The sequence below is a fragment of the Haliaeetus albicilla genome, chromosome Z (genome assembly GCF_947461875.1).
Source record: "Haliaeetus albicilla chromosome Z, bHalAlb1.1, whole genome shotgun sequence".
Classification (NCBI taxonomy): Eukaryota; Metazoa; Chordata; class Aves; order Accipitriformes; family Accipitridae; genus Haliaeetus; species Haliaeetus albicilla.
This window is the reverse complement of record NC_091516.1, coordinates 43,654,380-43,674,816: the sequence shown is the minus strand read 5'-3', so window position 1 is coordinate 43,674,816 and position 20,437 is coordinate 43,654,380. Positions and strand designations below refer to the sequence as shown.

The following is a 20,437-nucleotide window of genomic DNA, read 5'->3' as shown; positions in this document are numbered from 1 at the left end:
GAGAATTTTTTCATAGCTTTTCAGTTTTCTTTCAATCAGAGTATTAATTTTAAAAGCTACCTTAAGTGCAGTTACAGTGATCTACCTTGAGCTTAGAAATTTCTATACAGATTTCATTGTACCACGATGTGTTAAAATCAATACTCAGAAGTCATTGGAACTAATCCACATGACTGCAGCTATGTTACAAAAGAAAAAGGGGGAAAATAAAAGTAAAATATAAAGATGTAAAATGGAAAACAAAAAAAGCTGACCATTGATTGGCAAAAGCACTCACCCCAGAGAAAGAAACATTAGTTACAAAAATCATGCATTCATTTAACTAGCCAAAAGTGTACAAAATGCAAGATTAATCTAATTCTCAGAGTACTTTAAGAGGGGCTAAAAATAATTTTCTATTCTTTTCTTGAAGCATATTAAGATATTGGGGGAAGGAAGGTTGTTTATATGGTGGTTTGGGGTTTTTTCCTCAAATAAAGTAGCCATCTCAAAAGCAGCGTACTACAGTCAGGGATCGGTTGTGTGTATTAATATCATAAAGCTAGACTGTAAACCTCAGAAAGAAAAAAACATTGATTAAACTTTGCTAGGTTTCTTGAATGGACATATAAAATGGCAGTAAACATACTACCACAAAAATACAGGGACATTTAGTATTGTGAATTTCTATCATTTAAGACAGGATAGAGTTAATTGACTTTTCCTACATTGGTCACTCAGAGGTACCTAGCCAGCCAGGCAAGTTTCAGACCTAAGATACTGAATCACCGTTAGCACCACATGCCACCACCAGGATCAGAACTCCAAACTTTAGAACCAGTACTGAAGTTCTTCATCTTTGGAGGAAAGGTGTCTTTGGCAAAAGATCAGCCATGAGCAGCAGTGTCTCTGGAGACTTGCATACTGACAGCATATGAGGTGTCTCTACTGCAACACCATGAAAATTTTAAGTTTCATTGCACCTGCAGCACCAGCTATTAAGGGAAACAGGATCCTCTCATCTTCAACCCCAGCCTTCCCAATCACTTCCTCCTTTGAACTTCTGAGGCAAGTAATATAGTGGACAGAGTAGGAATCAGCAGCAGAAAAGCAGAGGGAAGGGAAAGGGCAAGACAAAAAGGTTCTGAAAACCTCAAAACTCTTTTAAAACCTGGTATCTTGCACTGGTTTTATTTGCTCTGCTTGTACTCAACATCACTGAAATTAGAGATGTGGTACTTAACCACAATGTCCATTATCACCAAAATACTAAGCCCACTTAGAGAAAGTTAGGATGAAATTTTATTACCAAGAATTTTATGCCCTCCTTTTACACACCCCAGCAGACTAAGTACCATCGGGGTGGGGGGGGGTGATGATATTAAATAGAAAGAATCATAGGACAAGCAAGTATCTTTCATAATTTTTGCATTCATCTGTTAACAGGGATGACAGAGTTTCTAAAACTCACCAGACTATTATGTGCAAACCTCTACAAGTTTGTATTTAAGGTCAGCTGGTACCTTACCCTCCACAGAAACCATTTTCACACAGCTGCTTTCACTGGTTTTGAGTTGCAGAAGTATTCCAATAGTGAGGAACAGCAAGCATTCAATGTATCTGTCAATACTCCGAAATCCTGTTACAGTGATATAAGCCATTTCCATTTCATTCTAGTAGAGCTTAGGCAGCTGCAGCATAAGCAGAGAAGAACTAAGATGGAAAAATGAGGAAATACACTCTCTCAAAGCACATGTTTCATTTAGTATTAGATAACCTAAAGAAATCTGTCCCATTTGTAATATAAACCAATGAGAAAAGGTTGTTTAATGGTCTCAAAGGTCTAAAATATCAACACAATTATTTTTAATTTTTTAATCAGATGAACTTACTACTGGTTTTGTGGTTTATCATAATACCTGTAATGCACAAAGGTCTTTCACATAGATTAGTAAGGCATATGATTAAAATAAAGTTTAGTTAATTAAACTTTTGTTTAGAAAAGCTTTTCTAGATTACACTGTCAGTAAACTTTCTTGAAAGATATTCTTTTGCCATTTTGAAGGAGAAAACATTTTTCCTTATCTGCCATCTAGCTGCCTTGATTAGCAGAACTTTAGAATCCCATCACTATATTGCTCAAAGCAGCTCTTAATAGAGTCTCATTAAAAAAGCATCTTCCATACGGGTAGTGCTGTTACAAGGCTTAGGGATGCTTTGGGAATGACTCATAATTCTGTGGATAGTCTTCTGCTGGACTGACAAATTCACTTATTCATAGAAAGGTTAAAGGAGAACTTGAGAACGCTCAAGGGAAGAGAATGTACTGCAGAGGGAAAACTGAACTTCCTTTGGCAGCAGCGACTCATTAGCTTGCGTCCACAGCCTGTGAAACGACATCCTTCAAAACTCTTAAGCAAGGTGCATTCCAGACACTTCTTCCAATTGAAACGTACTTGGTTGTTCAGATCATGAGTTGTTCATGGTAGGGTCCTAACACAGTCCTAAGAGCGGACTAACAAATACCGGGATGCAGGAGAACATCTATGCAACAAAAGCTAAAATTTTCTGTAAGATAACCTGGATAAAAACGTCTGACTGGCTAGATTTGATCCTACTAAAAAATTTTCCATTTCTGACAAAGAATCACTAGTTTAATTACATTCACACTACTCTCTACATTCTGCTATTTCCTTTGTTTAGTGCTGAGTGTACAAGATCATTTCCAATCAACATGCATTACAACCACTGATAAAACTGGGAAGAGGTCTTACAGTGTCAAAGTTCCTAAAGTCTTCAAAAATACTATAAAAACACAGCATTATCTCAGAGTGACCTTCATTTAATTAATGAATACCACTACCACCTCCTCTAAATAAAATCTGGCTCATTATCAGAGATCAAAATCACTGCTAGAGGCAGGAGGCTTCTGAAGACAACTCTTTACCTGAGTACTAGCCCAGATTAAGTCTTGACAAAATGTTATAGACATATTTGTCATACACTAGAAGAATAATTTCCAACGTCCTCCTTATTGAGAATTTAGAGACAGAAACTACAAGCCATTAAAAAGGCACTTTGTTTCAATTCAGTAGACATGGATTAGAAGGAGACAAAGAAATCCATGACTTCCAGTAATTAAGAATTAGCCAAAACTAGCCCTGAATCTCATAAAGAACAAAGTCCTTTAAAACCAAATCTTCAGTGAGATTCTACTATCCGAACCTACATCACTTTTTTAAATGTTTAATATTCATGCACTTCAGAGAAAGTCATATAAGACTTAACCACAGCTGAAACAAACTGTAATCTTCATTACTATGTCATCTGCAGAACAGACAAGCAAGTCAAAATACCAAGTGACTTTTAGTTGTCATTTGAACTGATGGTGTAGATTTGCACCAATTGCTCTATGATTCCATGCAAGATAACAAGGGCTTCAAAAGTTCACCATGGAGAAGCAAGAAGCCTTACGGACCCATACCATCAACTCCTAAAAAAACTCAAGTTTTGGTGATCTTTCCCTTCCTCCTTCCCCTTACATACATATGTTTTAACTTCCACTGTTGAAAAATCCTAATCCTACAATGAAAACATCTAGTTACATAAAATGTTATATGTGATTCTACAACCCCAGAAACCAACCACTTATTAACAAAGACAAAGAAGAGGTATTGTTGGTAGGTAACTTGAGTACCAGGATTTTTATACCTTTTATCTGAAGCAGTTACAGATCTCCATCGGAAACCACAATTTTCCCCACTCTCATGCAAATATCGCCTATTTTTGAAAGAGCGATGATAAAGAATCTTCATATAGGAACCAAAGACAATTCCTCTTGGTATTTAGTAAAAGGCCTTTAAAAATTTAGGTTTTCAGTTGCCTGACTCCACTTACTGGTCCAGACACACTGGCAGCCCCATAAACAGTAGCTGTCTAAATGGAAATCCGTAGTGAGAAGGCAGAAGCTACCAGCAGGTAAGAACTAGGAAGGTGCTACAACTCAACTGAAGGCATCTTTTATGAGCAGTCACTTTTCTTTTTAACATCCCCATGTAGTTTAAGCCCAGATTGCAGCACTTCATGGTTAATTAAGCCAAAAAAACTTAAAAGATTTGAAAGGATCTGAAAAATTACATGTCCGTGCCTTTGGTTAAAAAAATTTCAGTGATCAAAGCTTTCGACTTCACTGATGTGTCCAATAATTGCCTCTGTGCTGCTACTACAGAAGATGAGGAAATGTTGCTAGAATTGCCCCATACCTTGCAAATGGTTAGTATGTGTTCCGTATTCTTTCTGGATTCAAATGTACACCCAGTAACTTACATAAAGTTAGCTACCCATAAACCATGCAACACAAATTAAAAGGAGCTCGCAAGATCTTTCTTCTTTTGTTCTTGAAACCCCAGGAGGGCTTTAAGATGCACTCTGCTCACACTTCTATTGTTCTAACCTCCACCTCTTTCAGATACAAATTGAACCAACGATGTAGCACAGTTATCTAGTCTCCTTTGAACTCCTGCTGCTGCAGTTTTACCCCAGACGCAATCCTAGCCTTTCAATTTACTGCAAATGTGAAAACAAACCTGATAGCATTTTTTATTTAGTATTAAATTATATAGCAGGATTTTAATCAACAGAGCAGAAAAGCTTTTTTTCTTTCTACCAAAACCAGTCCTCCGTATCTTCCAGGATTTGATTGCCCCAATTATTATCTTGAAGTCTTTAAACTTCAGTTTTGACAAGTTTTTCCCTCTTTTTTCTTTTTTTTTCTCTCTCAAAACACATTTGTTAAAGTGAAAACATTGAGGAAGGGATACAAGAATGCAATACAAAATCAAAACCATCAGAGCTGCGACTTGCAGGTGTTACAATAGAACAAAAGCACCAGAGGCTTGTACATGTTACTTCCAAAGACTGCCAGATTTCTCTCTGTTAAAAAATACGGTAGAATGTGCTATTAAAAACTTCCTTTTTCTTAACAAGGAGACATATAAATCATTTCAATAATACATCAACCCATTAACAGTTGGAATAAAGCTATACTTGTCAATCACTGCCAGCAGGAAAAAAAATTACAATCTCTGAAGTTTACTCCAATAGCTTGCAATTCTTTGTCAATATACCTGCAACGGGCTGAAATCATGATCTAAAAAATATACTTTACTTCACTACTGTGGCATATTTTTCAAGTAACCAAGCAATTTCCCCTCATTATCTTTAAAAGCATTTCACTTTGTTCAATATAAAGGAGCGTGCACTGCTAGACATTCTGAACTTAAGAGAAACAGTTAGCTTTGAGTCTTCACTAGCATAAATCCAACTGATGTTAAAAATGAAAATTGTACAGGGTTTAAGCATTGGATCAAATTTAGACAACACTGCTAATTTTACAGCAGACAGTATTCTGCAAGTTCTTTATGTTTGGAGGATACAAAGTACAGTGAGTATAAACAGCAGAGAACTCTGGCATTATGCAAGGCACACAACAACTTTCTTTTAACTAGATGTTAACACAAATTAAATAGAATCTGTTTTCACAGTGACCATTTTCAAAGTTTTATAGGAAACACCTGTTGCAACTGCTCATCATCACTTTAAGACCTCAAGTACAATAGGAGAGGAGAGACACTCAGATCACTTGCACTGACACCCTTTATGACAAAGTCTGAGCAATACCAAATAGCACTGCAGAACAGAGCCAGTTTTCTTGACGAGTTCTCATTCATTTTTGGATTTCAAACACCGCCTGGCTCAGCATAATGGGAAGAATATGACGGCGCCAAAACAACTTGTGAAGTCTAGTACACCTGCATCCTGAGCTCCACCAGCTTAATCAAGGACTCGGACAACATCCTGTGCCAAACCAGTTCTGGCCTGCTGTGTTTCTATTCCACAGTTCTCACTCTGCTATGCACATCTGCCCCTTTACTTGAACAAACACACCAGTCTGACCACACACCCAGCCTGTTCAAAGAGATGATTCAGTCCAAAAGTAAGCTAAGATACAATTATATTTTCTCAAAAGTTTCAAAGTACAGAAACACTCAACAGGGGCTAAAAACCCGCATCAGTACACTTTTACTTCTCATTGATAAACCTGACTGTATAAGTCAAGACAACCTAATCAAATTCAACACCATTTTACCTGCAAAAGGCTTGATTATTTTTAATAAGCAGGAACACAACAGACCTAATATTTGGAGACAACACAGTAACATCTGACTTTTCTGTTACGAGGACTTGCTATTTGCTTCACTAAATACCTTGGACTGTGTCAAGTAAACTACCAAAATGTACTAGTCCTGGGCTGAACAGACTAAAGCCAAAAGTTTCAAGTTTTCCGTGAGACACGAATTGTCATTTCCACTTCTTTGCTGAGTAGAATCTTTAGCATAAATGAAACACTAGGAACTTTTTAAAGTTTAAAGTTAACTATTTTTAAAACAAAATTAATCTTCAGTTGAGTATGCTTATGACACTAGAGACTAATATCTGAAGTAGCCAATTCTATCTTTCCAGGTGCTTTTAGGAAGAAATCTACAGTACTTCAGTTATGTGTTACAGTACTTCAATCAAAAATTTCAGTTTTAATGCCTTACAAGATAAACATATTGTGAAAAACTATTTTGATCGCAACAGTAGCATGGAACTTTTCAAATCCCACCATGATGCTTCTAGCCTGAGTTATGTCACCTAACTTTAAGCCAAGCTACACTGCTGCTTGTTTGCTATCTTCCTCTCTCCCTCCCCTTCCACCAGTGATAGCCATACTAAAATACCACAAGAAAATCATCACTTATTAGAGAAGGTGCACTTGTCATGAAGCAGCATTGGCTCTTACTCTAACAGATCCTTCTTTCGTGTCAGCCCTATAGGCCTCATGCAGCACACATTTCTCATGGCAAGTCTTTCATTCAAGTATCATCCATTACACGTGACAAATTTCCCTTGAAAGACAGTGGACAGCCAGCCACTGTGCTGAAGGCCCAAAAGGCATTTCCATCAACCTGCAATGAAGCAGCTGAACTGCAAGACACTTTAAGGCCCTCTATTCCACAGCTGTGCAAAAAACCCTTAGGGCCATCTGCCCTCTGCAGAACCAAAGGCAATGAATAGGCACTTGTCAACCCTACAAAGGCAGGGAAAACCAGCAACCTGGACAAAGCAAGTGTGTTCAGCAGAACTCTCCTTTTCTCCTGTTGTACCAGTGTAAACTTCACTCAAACCGACTGAGAAATAGGCTTCGAGATAAACAGCACTCACTTAAAATGAAGACTGCGATTAGAGTGACAATAGCACATATACTTGTAGTAGAAGAATGAATAGTTTAGAAGAGTTAGGAAAGAAATGGCAACGTTCAACAGGTAATAGAAAGGAAATTGAAAAATAGTTTGAACAAAGGAGGAAGACAAGGAAGGTTATTCTCCTGGAAGAAAGAGAAAAACACCAAAATGTAATCTAGTTTACTGTGTGGTAGTTTTTTTGTTTCTTGTGGTTTGTTTTTTTTTTTAATTCTTTCCCATTTATAATGAAATAGACTATAAGGACAGAGAAAAAAACTGCACTTATGCAATAAGCACAAAAAACATTCTTCCAATACAGTAATTCTAGCTTTTGCAGCTCTTGGCTTATTTTGACATGCCACCTTTACCATACTAAAAAAGAACAAGAACATGAAGAGTAGCCCTAAGCTACTGATATTCTAACCTGGCCATCTTAACAGTTTTTTACCTGTACAGCTTTTCAGCAATTAAGTGCAATAACTTCAGCCATTAGAAGCAGCAGACAGCACAGAGGTTTGAAAGTGTGTTTTACCAAAACAGAGAAGATATTCACAACTATATTTCATCACCCATGTTTCTCGTAGGCTGTAAGTTCTGAACTTATCTTAAGGTGCTTGTGTTTGGGATCAGTCACATTGCATACAGGAAAGATTCCACCTCACGCTTTAGGTACGCTTAATGAAATCATTACAGTGACATTGTTGAAGAATAACTCAGAGATTTAGAACAGTTTGACTATTTTATGCAAGATGTATTTTGTATATATCAAATTAAAAAGTAAGGCTGTAATCAGAAAGGCACACAGTTGGCATTCATAGAGTAAGGACACCCTGGAACAGTTAGGCCCTGATGTTTTGAGGATGCTGCGTGTGCACTGCCAACTTGGCAAGAATACTCAAGGTCCATCAGAGAGAAAAGAAACGTTAAGAATAACTGGACCTAATTAATATAAGATGTGACTGATAAAAAGAAACATTCTGCTCCAGAAGGTGCCAAAGGCCAGATGATTGCCAAAGAAGCATGAACTGGGGGAAAGGTAAAGGTGGCAGGGGGAGATTGCAATGTGCAACTCAGTTCCAGGCTGGAAGAACTTGCCCCCCCCCCCCACCTGCAAGGAGCATGTGTGCTAATCTACATAGCAAGCAAGGCTAATTTAATTATAACTGGCCAACAGTAGATGAGATGGTGACTACTAACCAATGAATGTAAATTCAGGTGGGTTTTTACTAATCATGTAACAGAATAAATACATTCTTTTTCTTCGGTGTGGTGTACTAGCTTTGTGGAATTACCACCTAGGACCCATCTTTGTGCAAATATGAAATAAATAATGTCTCTCCTGAGTGTGTAATTATTGGCTCATTGCACACCGGGAAACACATCTGCTTTTCAGACAACAACATAAGCCTGATATCTCTGAAACTTCCTTAGACTGCTATGTTTACTTATGTAAAACAAGTACTACATTTTCAAGTCAAGAGTGCAGAAACCAGCAGTCTCAAGTACCTGTCTAACTGACCACAGATATTTATTTTTTTTTTAGTGGTTTTTCTTTGGGGTGAAATTTTTGTCATTTAAAAAACTGGAACAACCATCCTTTCCCACCCAATCCCATTGCAAATGATTGAAGAACACTCCAAATTTCCAGTTCAAAAAGGTTCACAACATTCTCAACAGGATAACAGTCTTTGAAAACTTACACTTGTAGAAAAAATTATACCTTTAAAGCCCTCACATTCCATTCATTTTCATTTCCTCCTCATCATCATTAGATCCCGTGTTCTGCATGTGTGTAGGAAGGGAGGGAAGAAGTTAAATGTCTGGTGATACAAAAACATGCACTATCTTCCACAAAGAAATGACACTTCACAGAAAAGATACCTACAATTATCAAACCTTTTTTCATTTTTTTGGTGGGTTTTGTTTGTTTGTTTTGGGTTTTTTTGATGTTTCACTGGCCATGTTGCAGTAAGGAAAGATTTCCAAAATTTAACTGTTAAGACATTTTTTCACTGCATAATCTAATAATGTGTCACAATTCAAGAAATCTCATAGAACATATGGAGTATCATTCAATCATTCTAAATTTTGCATCAAAGCCACTATTAATAGGTAGTTCTGCAAACTCTGACCAAAAAGAAGAGCAACACCATTACAATATCACTATCTTGTCTGTCAGTCCTAACGCTGCAACATGACACTGGTTTAATGGACAAGGACCCTTGACAGAGAAATCCAGTGGAAAACAATAGCATGAGAAGATTCAGCATTTATAAAACTGAATTCTTTGCTGTGACCTGATCACTGCTGTGACCTGACTTCTGCTATTTTATTTAAAACAGAGAAAAGTTGCTCGGCAGTAGGCAGGAGCTGAAAGGTCTTAAATTATTAAGGCAACAAAATAGTCTCACCACGAGACTAGTTTCACTTGTGTAAGGGCTTTGAGAGCCTCATTTCTGTGGTTTTAGAAATTACTTGCTGCAACTGTCCACCCTCCTTGCTAGAGAAGGACACCTAGAAGCAAAAATTCCTTATACATCAAGGCGCTTATTTTCACAGTATAGAATATTAGCACAAGCCATGGATGAAGGCAGCTTTATGCCAGTACAGGCTCAATGTAGTTGAAGAGCAAGGGGAAACTCTTCAGAAAAAAGGCAGGTGGAATGAGAGCTAGATCGATCAACTTGACTGTCAGCCATAATTCTCAAGTGCTGTTCTTACAGCATACATTAGTAACATCTCCCAAAACGATGGTCTGCATTTCCCTTCTTATGTTCAGTAAGATCTACACTTTAATAAAGAATAGCCATGAAAACATTCTCTAAACTGCCAAATACCAACTGCTTAACAGAATCTCAGAGAAAGTAAGCAATTACCAGTTTCCCTTACTACAACTTACTCAGCACCTGATGCAGCACTAACTCAAGCTTCACATACTCCAGCTAGCAAGAGAAATTAACTACCTCCTGAACAGAAGTTTCCCTTCCCAGCCCTGCACATAGTCATTTTGTCATATGCTCAAGTCTGTCTCTCCAGTGTCAGAAGTATAGAAGACACATCCTTGAACAGAACAAAAGTTAAATTGCTCTTCCTTATCCAGTCATGGTGATTAATGGTACTCTACAGCCTCTGAGATAGTTTAGTTTTAGTCCATGAACAAGTTGAAGACATGCTCTGTATTTAGATCTTTGCACAAAACTCCTCAGAATCCCTTAAAACAAGTACAGATGCCAGCTTTTATAGGTATGGCAAGATTGTTGGTGAAAATGAAGAAATGGAAACAAAAAAACAATAGCTAAGCAGCTAGCTCTTTCGAACTTCAAGTAAACAAAGACAGCACTAACAGATGAAACAAAGTAACAGACTTAAATAAAATCAGTAGAGACTTGATCAGTAGACCAACTTTTTTGGTGGTTTTGTTTGTTTGTTTTTAAAAGAGACAGCGATGTAGAAAACTAGTATGAAAACAGACAAATAACCACTCAATGGCTTTTATGCTGTGAGGAGTCAGGCATTCACAATAGCACTTCACAACGACATAATGATTCTATGATACACTGCAGAATCTTTATAATCTACAGCAGCAGATCAGAAAGCAGCAAGCTACAAAGCAGTGGCAAGTCATCCATGAGCTAGAGTTTTTTATATCAATCTTTCATTCATTCTATACAAAAAGGTATCGATCATTAAAAACATACTGAACTTACAGAATTACCACATAATTGACAATTACCATTTAAAGAGATGGCCATTACCAGCAAAACTCCTCAGCTGCACATTCGTACAAACTATACACAAACTGTAGCAAGAAAATATTCTCTGAAAAGGTTCAGCGTAAACAGCATCTGACAGTCCATGCAAGAAAAATAAGTAAATAAACAAGCACTACCTTTGCTATGTATCATAATAATTGCATTCCAGGCACATGTGAAGTCTCCTCCCAGGAATTTTTAAAGGCAAAATCACTTTCACAGACCCTTACTGCTACCTACAACAAATTTCAAACACTAGGTGGATGTATGACACGTAGAGTGAAAAGGGAAGAAACAGTCTGTCAGTGCAAGGTGTTAACTACTGCAGCCTACTAGCAGTAGCTACAGGCTTTAATTTGGTTCCTCTCTGCAATTCACCAAGAATTGCTTTTGAAGACCAAACTATGGCATAAGGGACAATGAAAATAACTTACAAACATTAATAAAGATGTAATACGTTGTTTAAATAGATGACATCTTCACTGACACTCTTTCCCTCCATTCTTTACAACACAACTTAATAAAATACCTCACAAGAAACATGTATCATTAAAAGTTTGGCTGACAAGGACAGAACAGGCCCTGTCTCACAGTGAACTCCACACAGCAAATCCTGGGCATCTGAAAGACTTTTTCTCTCAGGATGTACGATGTGTAGACCTCTTCATACACTGTGAGCATTTGAAAAAGTAATTTCAGGGGGGAAAAAAGTTCATTCTTTTGTTTTTGGATTAAAGCTGGGAGGAGAGCGAGCTGAATTTTTTTTTTTTCATTTGCATGCTAAAATTGTCAATGTCTGCAGATGGCAATAATGGCTGGTTAACTTGAAAAAAGGTTACTTATAATGGGAAGAAATAAGTGGCTAAGGAATCTTGGGGATAAGCAAAAGCAGCTCATTTTTCCCTCATCTTCACTCTTCCAGCAAATATATCTTACAGTAACATCAGGCCTAATAACAGAGGCTACAGAAGAGGAATCTGGAATCTTTTCACTTATCCTTATACTCTGTATTTCCACATTCTAAAGAGAAAATAAATCCCCTTGACACTTTCCAGTCACCTCCAGAGATTCAATTCAGTGTCGACTCATGCTTGTGATTGGAGAACAAACGCCCTGACAGAGCAGTGGCTTTGGAAGCCTATCTCAAGTCCCGCTAGGCAAGTCATCTGACCCATGTGGCGGAGTTGTGGAGCGAGGAACTGAAACATGGGGACAGAATGTACTTCCCCTTCCCAAAGTAGCAAAAATACTTAATTTGTAAACCATAATCCATTTACATACTTGATCACAGAATGGTTTATATACAGAGTTAGTCCTACACATTCTTGTGTTCCATTGCATTGTTAGCTTCAGTAAAAAAGAAAAAAGACCACGGTAAAATATCTTTTTGTCAAAAAAAAACCCAAAAAACAACAAAACAAAACAAGGCATTATCCTCTCTGTATCTGTAACACTTTGTCCAAATTCAAGCCATTTTTAGTCATAAAATCATAATCACACAACCTATGAGCTGTTATCATCTGGGCATGATAACCTTACATAATTTGAGTAACTGTTACAGATTAGAGCAAACATATTCCTGATAAACAATTTCTGGTGGTAGCATCTAAGACTATGCCTAAAAAGTTGCACTAAAAATGACTGCAACTAATACAGTCCTTTTTATACCTACATATTTTGAAGATATTAACAAAATAAAACCTTCAAGTGCCAAAATTCATTTAATACCACTTCGATCAACACACACAGACTGCTTCTCGTAACTCCTGTCAAGTCTTGAAAGAATCTCACATGCAAGAATGTGAACTGAAGAAAATTAGCTCCACTAGTTACCCAGAAGCCTTTTTATCTGGTCCAGTGCCATTTATGCTACCTCAGATATAAGCCTATACAAATCTAGACTAGTTTTCTTATGGACAGTGGTTGAAATAAGAAGTATGAATGAAGCATTTTATTAATATAAACACAAGTCTCTTCTGAAATTGTTACAGAACTTGAGAGGGACTTCTACCTCATTCTAGCCAGCCAAGAAATAGAAGTACAAGATTAGAAACACAAGAATAATAAATTGTTATGCAAATACACTACTCACTCTGGTGCCACCAAGCATAACGCTACTGTTAACCAGGATAAATGTTACTAAAAAGCACCTTTCAATTAAACTGTTCCTGCTCATTAACAGTTAGACTGAAACTTCTGGTAAAATAAGGTATTGCCACAGTATTTCAAATGGACTCGATTTTATATTTCACTGCAGGAATAGACATAGATTGTAGCAATGAACTTCAGAATTTAAAAGTACAGATTCAAGGTAAGGTAATGATAATTTACGAAATCCAAACATGCTGGGAAAAGATGGTTGGGAAGGAAGAAAGGATTTTCCAGGAAAAAAAATACAAAAATATTGGGCATTTCTTCACAATTTGCCTGAGAACAGTATAAGCATAGATCAAAGAACTTTGCCTTACCAAGATTTTAACTAAACACCTGTGAATTAATCATCATCTTATGGCAACCCAATACAAAAAGCAGGACATTAAAGCATAAATTGATTTAAGATGCAAGGCTACTTTGCAATCAGCCTTAGGAAACTGCTACAGGAAAAGGCAGTTTAGTTTCTTCATTCAACAAATGAAATAAATCCATGCAAATAAATCCATGCAACTGTTCCTAAAAAAGGTAAATGTTCATCTTTAAACCTGATGGATTTCACTCACAGAGCATAATTTTTTACTACACTGTTTCCAAGCAACACAAAAGAGCTTTTCTGCAAGTGCAGGCTTCTGCATAAGGCAAGAGCAACTTGCACTTGTGGGCAAGAAATTCTAAGTGAGCATTTAACAAGTGGTGGTGTTATGCTTGCTTTTCCTTGAAAAAGATTCAGTAAAGCTTGAAAAACAGTCACGAAACAGCCAACTAGTATAGTGCTAAAGCAAAAAAGACTAAGGGAATCCCTTCGCTGTAGCACCGCAACTGTGGGGCTTTCATAAGCACAGATAGAACCCATCAGACAAACACTGTACACTGGTTTGGGGTCCACACCTTAGAAAAAAGGAATAATTCAAAGATGGAAAGAAAAGTATTTCACGCATTAAAAGGACTGATATGATTACAGTGCGTTAGCACTCTCAAAGTGCAGAAATAGTGTTAGAAGTATCTTTAACAGATACAGGTTTAACAAAAGTTAGAGTCTGAAATATAAATACTTTGATTTAGAAACAGGGGTATATGTATTTTCAGCTGTGTACATGATTCGGTACTTAAACAAGCACATAAAAAACTCCCTTACCTCTTGCCTATTTTGAATCGTCAAATCAAGATTGGAGTTCTTGTGTCTAGAACATACTTTATATTTTAGGAAAAAAATATAAATGAAACAAAACCCAATTATTATCACAATGGAACAGTATGAAATACAATCATCTGCAACAAAGAGTTAAGATAAGATCTCAATCCATACACAACTTTTAACTTACAAATGTCTCTATCTCAAAATGATTTTGGGGAAAAGTCACTCTGAAAGAACAAAGCATGCCACTATGTTACAAAAAAAAAAAAATCTCATTCCTCAAATAAGTTCTGCTGATTGCCACTGCTCAGTACAAAAAACCAGATTTGTTATAATAAAAATAAACATCTTGTCTACTAAAGTAAAATAAGTTTGGCAATGTCCTTCAACTAAGTAATCAACTGACCTATGGCTTTCACTATGCCAATCTGTGTACTAAAACTAATAGTTCAGATACAACAAAATGTCAGAGACAATTATTCATAAAGAATATATAAGTTAGTTGCATTGTACCTTTCGGCTTGTTCTTTCAGATGACAAACTAGAAAAAGCTGTACAGCACAACACATTACCTGACAAAAAATTGGCAAACACTGCACTGGCAATGCTTACATATTTTCATGAATAAATGACATTTATGGTTACAAACATTAATATAACGTTTGCATGCACGTTGCAAGAGAAGATAGCAGAGACAACCTGTTCTGGCATAACATCACACATAATTCACACAAGATTTGCATTATATGCAGTAACATCACAATGATTATATAATAATCAACTAAAGATAGTATCACTGACTATCTAGTTATGCAGAGAGTGAAAAGAAAATTCTTAACGAAACCTGAAAAACTTGACAAGATGCCATTTGCAAGTCAGCAAATAACAGGATACTAATTCTGGCAATCTGAAAAAATAACTTTCCTGTCTTAATTAAGCAAATACAGCACAGTACATTGTTGCCAATATACAACATACACAGAATGCTTCCTACCTTAAATCAAAATGAATTTATGCTATTCACAAAGCAAAGATATCCTCAGTTTCCAACAATAAGGATAGCCTCAGTTTCAAACAAGAAGGATTCTTATTGCCACCAAACCACAAGCCCTTTTAATGTAGATATACTTCTATGTTATTGACAGTCACAAGGTCAGGATACAAAAATAGTTATCTGCTAACGTCAACCTAAATATATGTCTGTAGGGATAATAATAAGCCTCCTTCTTGCCAATTTGCAGAGAGATGGAAAATAATGGTAGAGCTAGTTTAAATAAGTTCTTCCACTAGCAGGAAAACTACCAAAAAAACTGGTTTTCTTCACAGTTGCGTATTTCTTCCTTACAATCTTACCCTGCATTGTAGTAATGCCAACACACATACCTCGATTATCTCCAGTTCTCCCCTCCACCCCCTCAACAATTTCCCCCACTGGCTCCATCAACTTAAAATTGTGATTTGAAAAAGAGGCAGTCATAACTGTGAGAGCAGTCATCTTTTGGCACAAAGAACAAGTAACTTGAGCTCATCATACTTTGCCATTCCCCCCACTTTTGAATAATACATGCTATGTTTGACAAAGGAATAGAAAGACCCTGAAGTTTCTACGTAAAATACGAAGCTCCTAGTATAAAGTACTGTTTCTGATTAAGGAAAAAAAAAAGAAAGAAAAAAAAAAGGGAAAATAGTATCATTGATCAACTCACTGCTGCTTTATTCCTTCCTACAATGCTGGCTCTGCAATATGATTGCAGGACTTCAGGTCTCTGCAGTATCAAACTTCAATCAAACTTTCAAAAGCAAATAAAGCTTTCAATCTCATTACTACTCACCACGCTGAGTATTTCACTTTCATAGTCTGTTGATTTAAATATAGATGCACTTATTCAGTAAAATTAATTTGAGAAAATCTAATTCAGATAGGAGCAGCAAGTTTTTTCTTGGCTCTTTAGAGCCATTATAGAACAAACACTGTTTACAGCATGTCTTCAGTTAGCAGTGAAACTGTTACATATCACAATAGCAAAGACTGCTTTTAATGCAGAATAACCCCTTTCTCTCTTCCCTTTTATTGCATTTATGACTTTCACATATTAGCTACACTTAAAGCCTAATACAGCAAGCTTGCATTTTAAAAAGGGAGGTGCAAGGAATGCAAAACTATATATTTACTTCAAGACAGAGCTTCAAAATAAGTCTTGCCTAAGCTAAAAGACAGACAGCTTCTGCCTGGCTTTTAACCTATTGCAATCCAACTGCCCTGAGCAGGTTTTCTCTACATTTCCTCTAAACATACCTAACCTAGCAAATCAGAGTAATTTCAACCATCATTAAACATCTTTACTACCAATGACAAAAAGAGAACAGAGTTTAAACTACTAAACCCTCAGGAATGCCAACAGTCTTAAATCCACTGCATCTCCAAATACCATCATCAATAAAAGCTTCCATTTAGTAACTCCACTTCCTCATGTGTACCAACAGTAGTACACAGTAGTTCCCAAGCAAAAAAAATAGAGAAAATGTTTATTTTATAGCATACAGGATCTCATTACACTTTCTTGTAAGCTGGTATCATCTCTTAAGACAGTACCCGAAAAGTGAAACACTATCAACATGCATGCTTTTCAAAACATCACATCCACATCCACTTTGTAGGTCAGATCTAGCTTAGAGCTTCAATGGAAATGCTTCTACTTCTACTTACAGAGTTTCCCAGAGAGTTCAGGAATTTAATCTGAAATTATTTCAGTCCTGGGAGATCATTACCTGACAAAAGCTAAAAAGGCTGCCTAGATTAAACAGTCATATGGGCAAAAGAAAATGGAAGCTATTAAAGCAAATGTATAACGGTTCTTGACAAGAAAGCTTACCTATATCTCAAATACAAAGCTTAGAGATGACCTCCTCTAAATCATGTAGGTAGTCAGGAGAAGTAAGAGTAGGCTGGGCAGCTGCAGCAACTAGAAGCTGTACTTTACAGTCTCTTAGTAGAAGTCTTTCATAGCATGGTAATTAATTTCTGCCATTCTAGGCATTAGTATTAGGCAACCATAGTTACAATCTCTTAGTTGACTTTAAAACAGCATTTAGAAGCGTTCAGTCTTGATTTTCTATGGTGACAGCAGAGTAACAAGATCAAGCTGGCTAGATCTGCCCACATAAAGAAATCAAACAGATTTTGCTCAAAAAGTGATTTACAAAATGCTTTAAAAATTATTTATTTCCAAGCTTTCTGTTGCAGTACCCCATGTATCTCTTTAGAAAACCGCCTGACCCTTTTCTAATGCATCCTACATGATCTCACCAAGTACCTTCAGTTCTGCACAGGTTCTGTATTTTAAACACATTATAAAGTATCTACAAGTACAACTTACATTGAAGCAGCAGAGCTACTGGAACCGTACAAGGTTTCTATTTCTATTCACCTTCTCACCAACCAAAGAATTATATGAATTGCAGAGCACCTTTATGAGACACGATAAGTATCACAGTTCAGATTCTCATCTGATCTGCCACTAAAAGAATGAACATAAAGTTCACAAGTATGCTACCCAACAATAATAACAACATATTTAGCATATGCCTAGTTGTTCATGCTTTATAAAGGAAACCAATTTACAATGGAAGATACATATATGGGATGCTCCTTAAACATAAGGTTCATCTCAACCGTTTTGTGTTTGTTGTGTCTTTTTTAAATTCAAACCTTTTCATCCACAAACTTAATTCTTCCATGAAACTCTGGAAAACAATTATGTAGCATTATTTTGAAAAACACCAAACAAAATATTTTGGAAGAACATTCCAGAGCATATAACAGATAATAAAACAGAATTTCTTGAACTGATTTCTCAGAGGCACACATTTCATACAGAAGGCAGGAAATGGCTAAACTAATTTGACACAAAGCATGCATAGAGTGATAGTCTGCAACAATTAAAAAAAGAAAAAAATCAAACATGAAGTAACAAAAGAACATCCAAGTACTTCATAAACCATAATCATCAAGCCTCCTGTGAGCCTTATTAACTTCAAGACATGCTAAACTTTCCACACAGGGCACTCTGAAGCAATGCCTGACACTTTCAGACTAAAAGAGACTGACTTAATAGACCCAAATCTGACAGCGTGACAACTCACTAAAACTCAGTGTTAGAGAAACAATCAGAATTTTGTAATATCAAATAAATAAATATATATATATATATATATATGCTAAGGCCTTAAAACAACTCAGACCACAAGCTTTCCATATTTTACCTACGAGTACCACTTCACTTCCTACTTCTAACAAGACTTAAAATCCCGTATGCCACTTAGATACACAGCACCGAAGCCACACAACTGCACAGGTGAGGTCATACACGCAAGGGGCATGTCCCCTCTATTCTCTAGCTTACTGGAAACGGTATCTCCACCGCTACCAACCGCCACCCCGCCCCTCAAAGCGACCCTTTTTTCTCCCAAATCCGTGGCATTTTGGAGCTCCGCAAACCCACCCCTGAAGGGGAGGAAGCATTCAGGGACAACTCGGGACAGCTCCATCCACCCCGCTCCCCACAGGCACCACGGCCTTGCCCGCGGCTGAGCTGCCAGTCCCGGGCCCCTCCACACAACAGGCAACTCTGCTCTGGGGTAGGAAGGGATGGAGGGGGGGGGGTGCCGGGGTTTCCTTTCCCCCAGAAGACAAGAGCCACCTTCCCCTGGGGCGGGGGGGCAGCTGTCCAGACAGACAGAAGGACAAGGGCAGACGCTCCCCTGGCCCACGGAAGACTCCCTGCTCCGGGAGGGGTGTCTGGGGAGGGGAACCCCCCACAAAATCCAATCTCCCCTATTAACACCACCACCCTCCCCGAGGATACAGCGTGCTTGCTGCAGCACGGGAAGTTCAAGCACAGCACACCGGTGCACCCCCCTCAAACCCCGGACACCTGGGAGGCAGAAGGCCCGCTTCTCCGCGGACCCCCACCCCCGCGGGGCAGCGAAGACCCTCGCCCCGCACCCTCCCCCACCCCCACCCGTGCCGGGAGGCCCACCCGCAGCCCCCCACCGCAAACACCGGCGGGCGGGGGGGGGGGGGGGGGTGGAGGCAGGCCCGCCCTGTCCCCAAGACCCTCGCCGGGCCTCACCCGGCCCGCGGCCCCACAGCGGGGCAGGGGAAGGCCGGGACCTCCGCCCCGCTACCGGCGGACCCCCACGCCACCCCACGCAACGCCGCGGCCACGGACTGACCTGACGGGGGAGGGGCGGCGCCGTGTCCGTTGGCGGGGGAGGGGCGCGGTCGCTTCACGGGGCTGGCGGGGGGGGGGGGGGGAGTTGCTCCCCACCACCGATCCTCTGCTCCCGGCCCGTCCTTCTCCGGGCGCCACTGCAGAGAGAAAGCAGAGGATGCGAGCGAGGTAACGCGAGACAAACACCAGCCCCTCTTCTCCTCCCCCGCCAAAAAAAATTTAAAAAAATAAAAAAGGGGGGGGGGAAAGGAGGGTAAAATTAAAAGGCTCGGCCCGGAGTTTAAAACAAAGAGGCGGAAATAGCCGAGCGCGGCCCGAATGGAGCCGAGCGGGGGCGCCGCCGCGCTCCGGGCGCATGCGCGCGGGGCGCTCACCCGGGCACGGCTCCGGCCGCCTCCTCCCCCGAGGAGCGGGGCTGGCCCACGCGCCCTCCCCCGCCCCCCCCCCCCGCCGCGCGCGCGCGTGCCAGGGCGGAGCGGGGCGGGGTCCGGGCGCGGGCGCGGTGGCCGGCGGGCTGCCCGTGCCACCCGTCAGCAGGCTGCGGCCGTCCCGGGAGGCTGGCCCGAGGGCCGAGGGGGGCTGGCCGGGACCCGGGGCGCCCAGCCTTGACAAATCAGTTGAACTTGGGAGCAGGGTGAGGTTAATGGAGGTGACTGAATTTTCGGCAGGGTAAGGCCCTTCGTTGCTCCAAGCTGTCTCAAGGTTTTCCTCAAAAGCACATCAGGTGTCTTTTTAACCGGTCAGCACGGAAACTTGAATAGGAGCTGGGAGCGCTGGTGGCAAGACACGCAGCTTGCTGGCAAATTGCAGGTGGCTCAGACACTCCCAACGAATGTAACAAAAGATTTTGGCATCCTGAGAGTTGAAAGCTGTGAGGTCTTCGGTCAAGGAGCATGC

General features: G+C 39.3%; 1 protein-coding gene across 9 annotated transcripts in view; it reads right to left on the bottom strand.

Moving 5' to 3' along the window:
- The window catches only part of PCGF3 (polycomb group ring finger 3), a 63,152-nt gene extending 43,487 nt beyond the window's left edge, over window positions 1-19,665 (bottom strand). For 2 of the 9 annotated variants that reach the window (XM_069776670.1, XM_069776672.1), the window contains exon 1: window positions 19,542-19,665. The gene's annotated coding sequence lies outside the window, so the exon portion shown is untranslated. Of the gene's footprint in view, window positions 1-14,306; window positions 14,363-17,179; window positions 18,051-19,541 lie in introns of those variants that run through there. The other 7 variants (XM_069776660.1, XM_069776671.1, XM_069776668.1 and 4 more) reach the window with 6 other exon arrangements.
- Window positions 19,666-20,437: the final 772 nt, after the last annotated feature.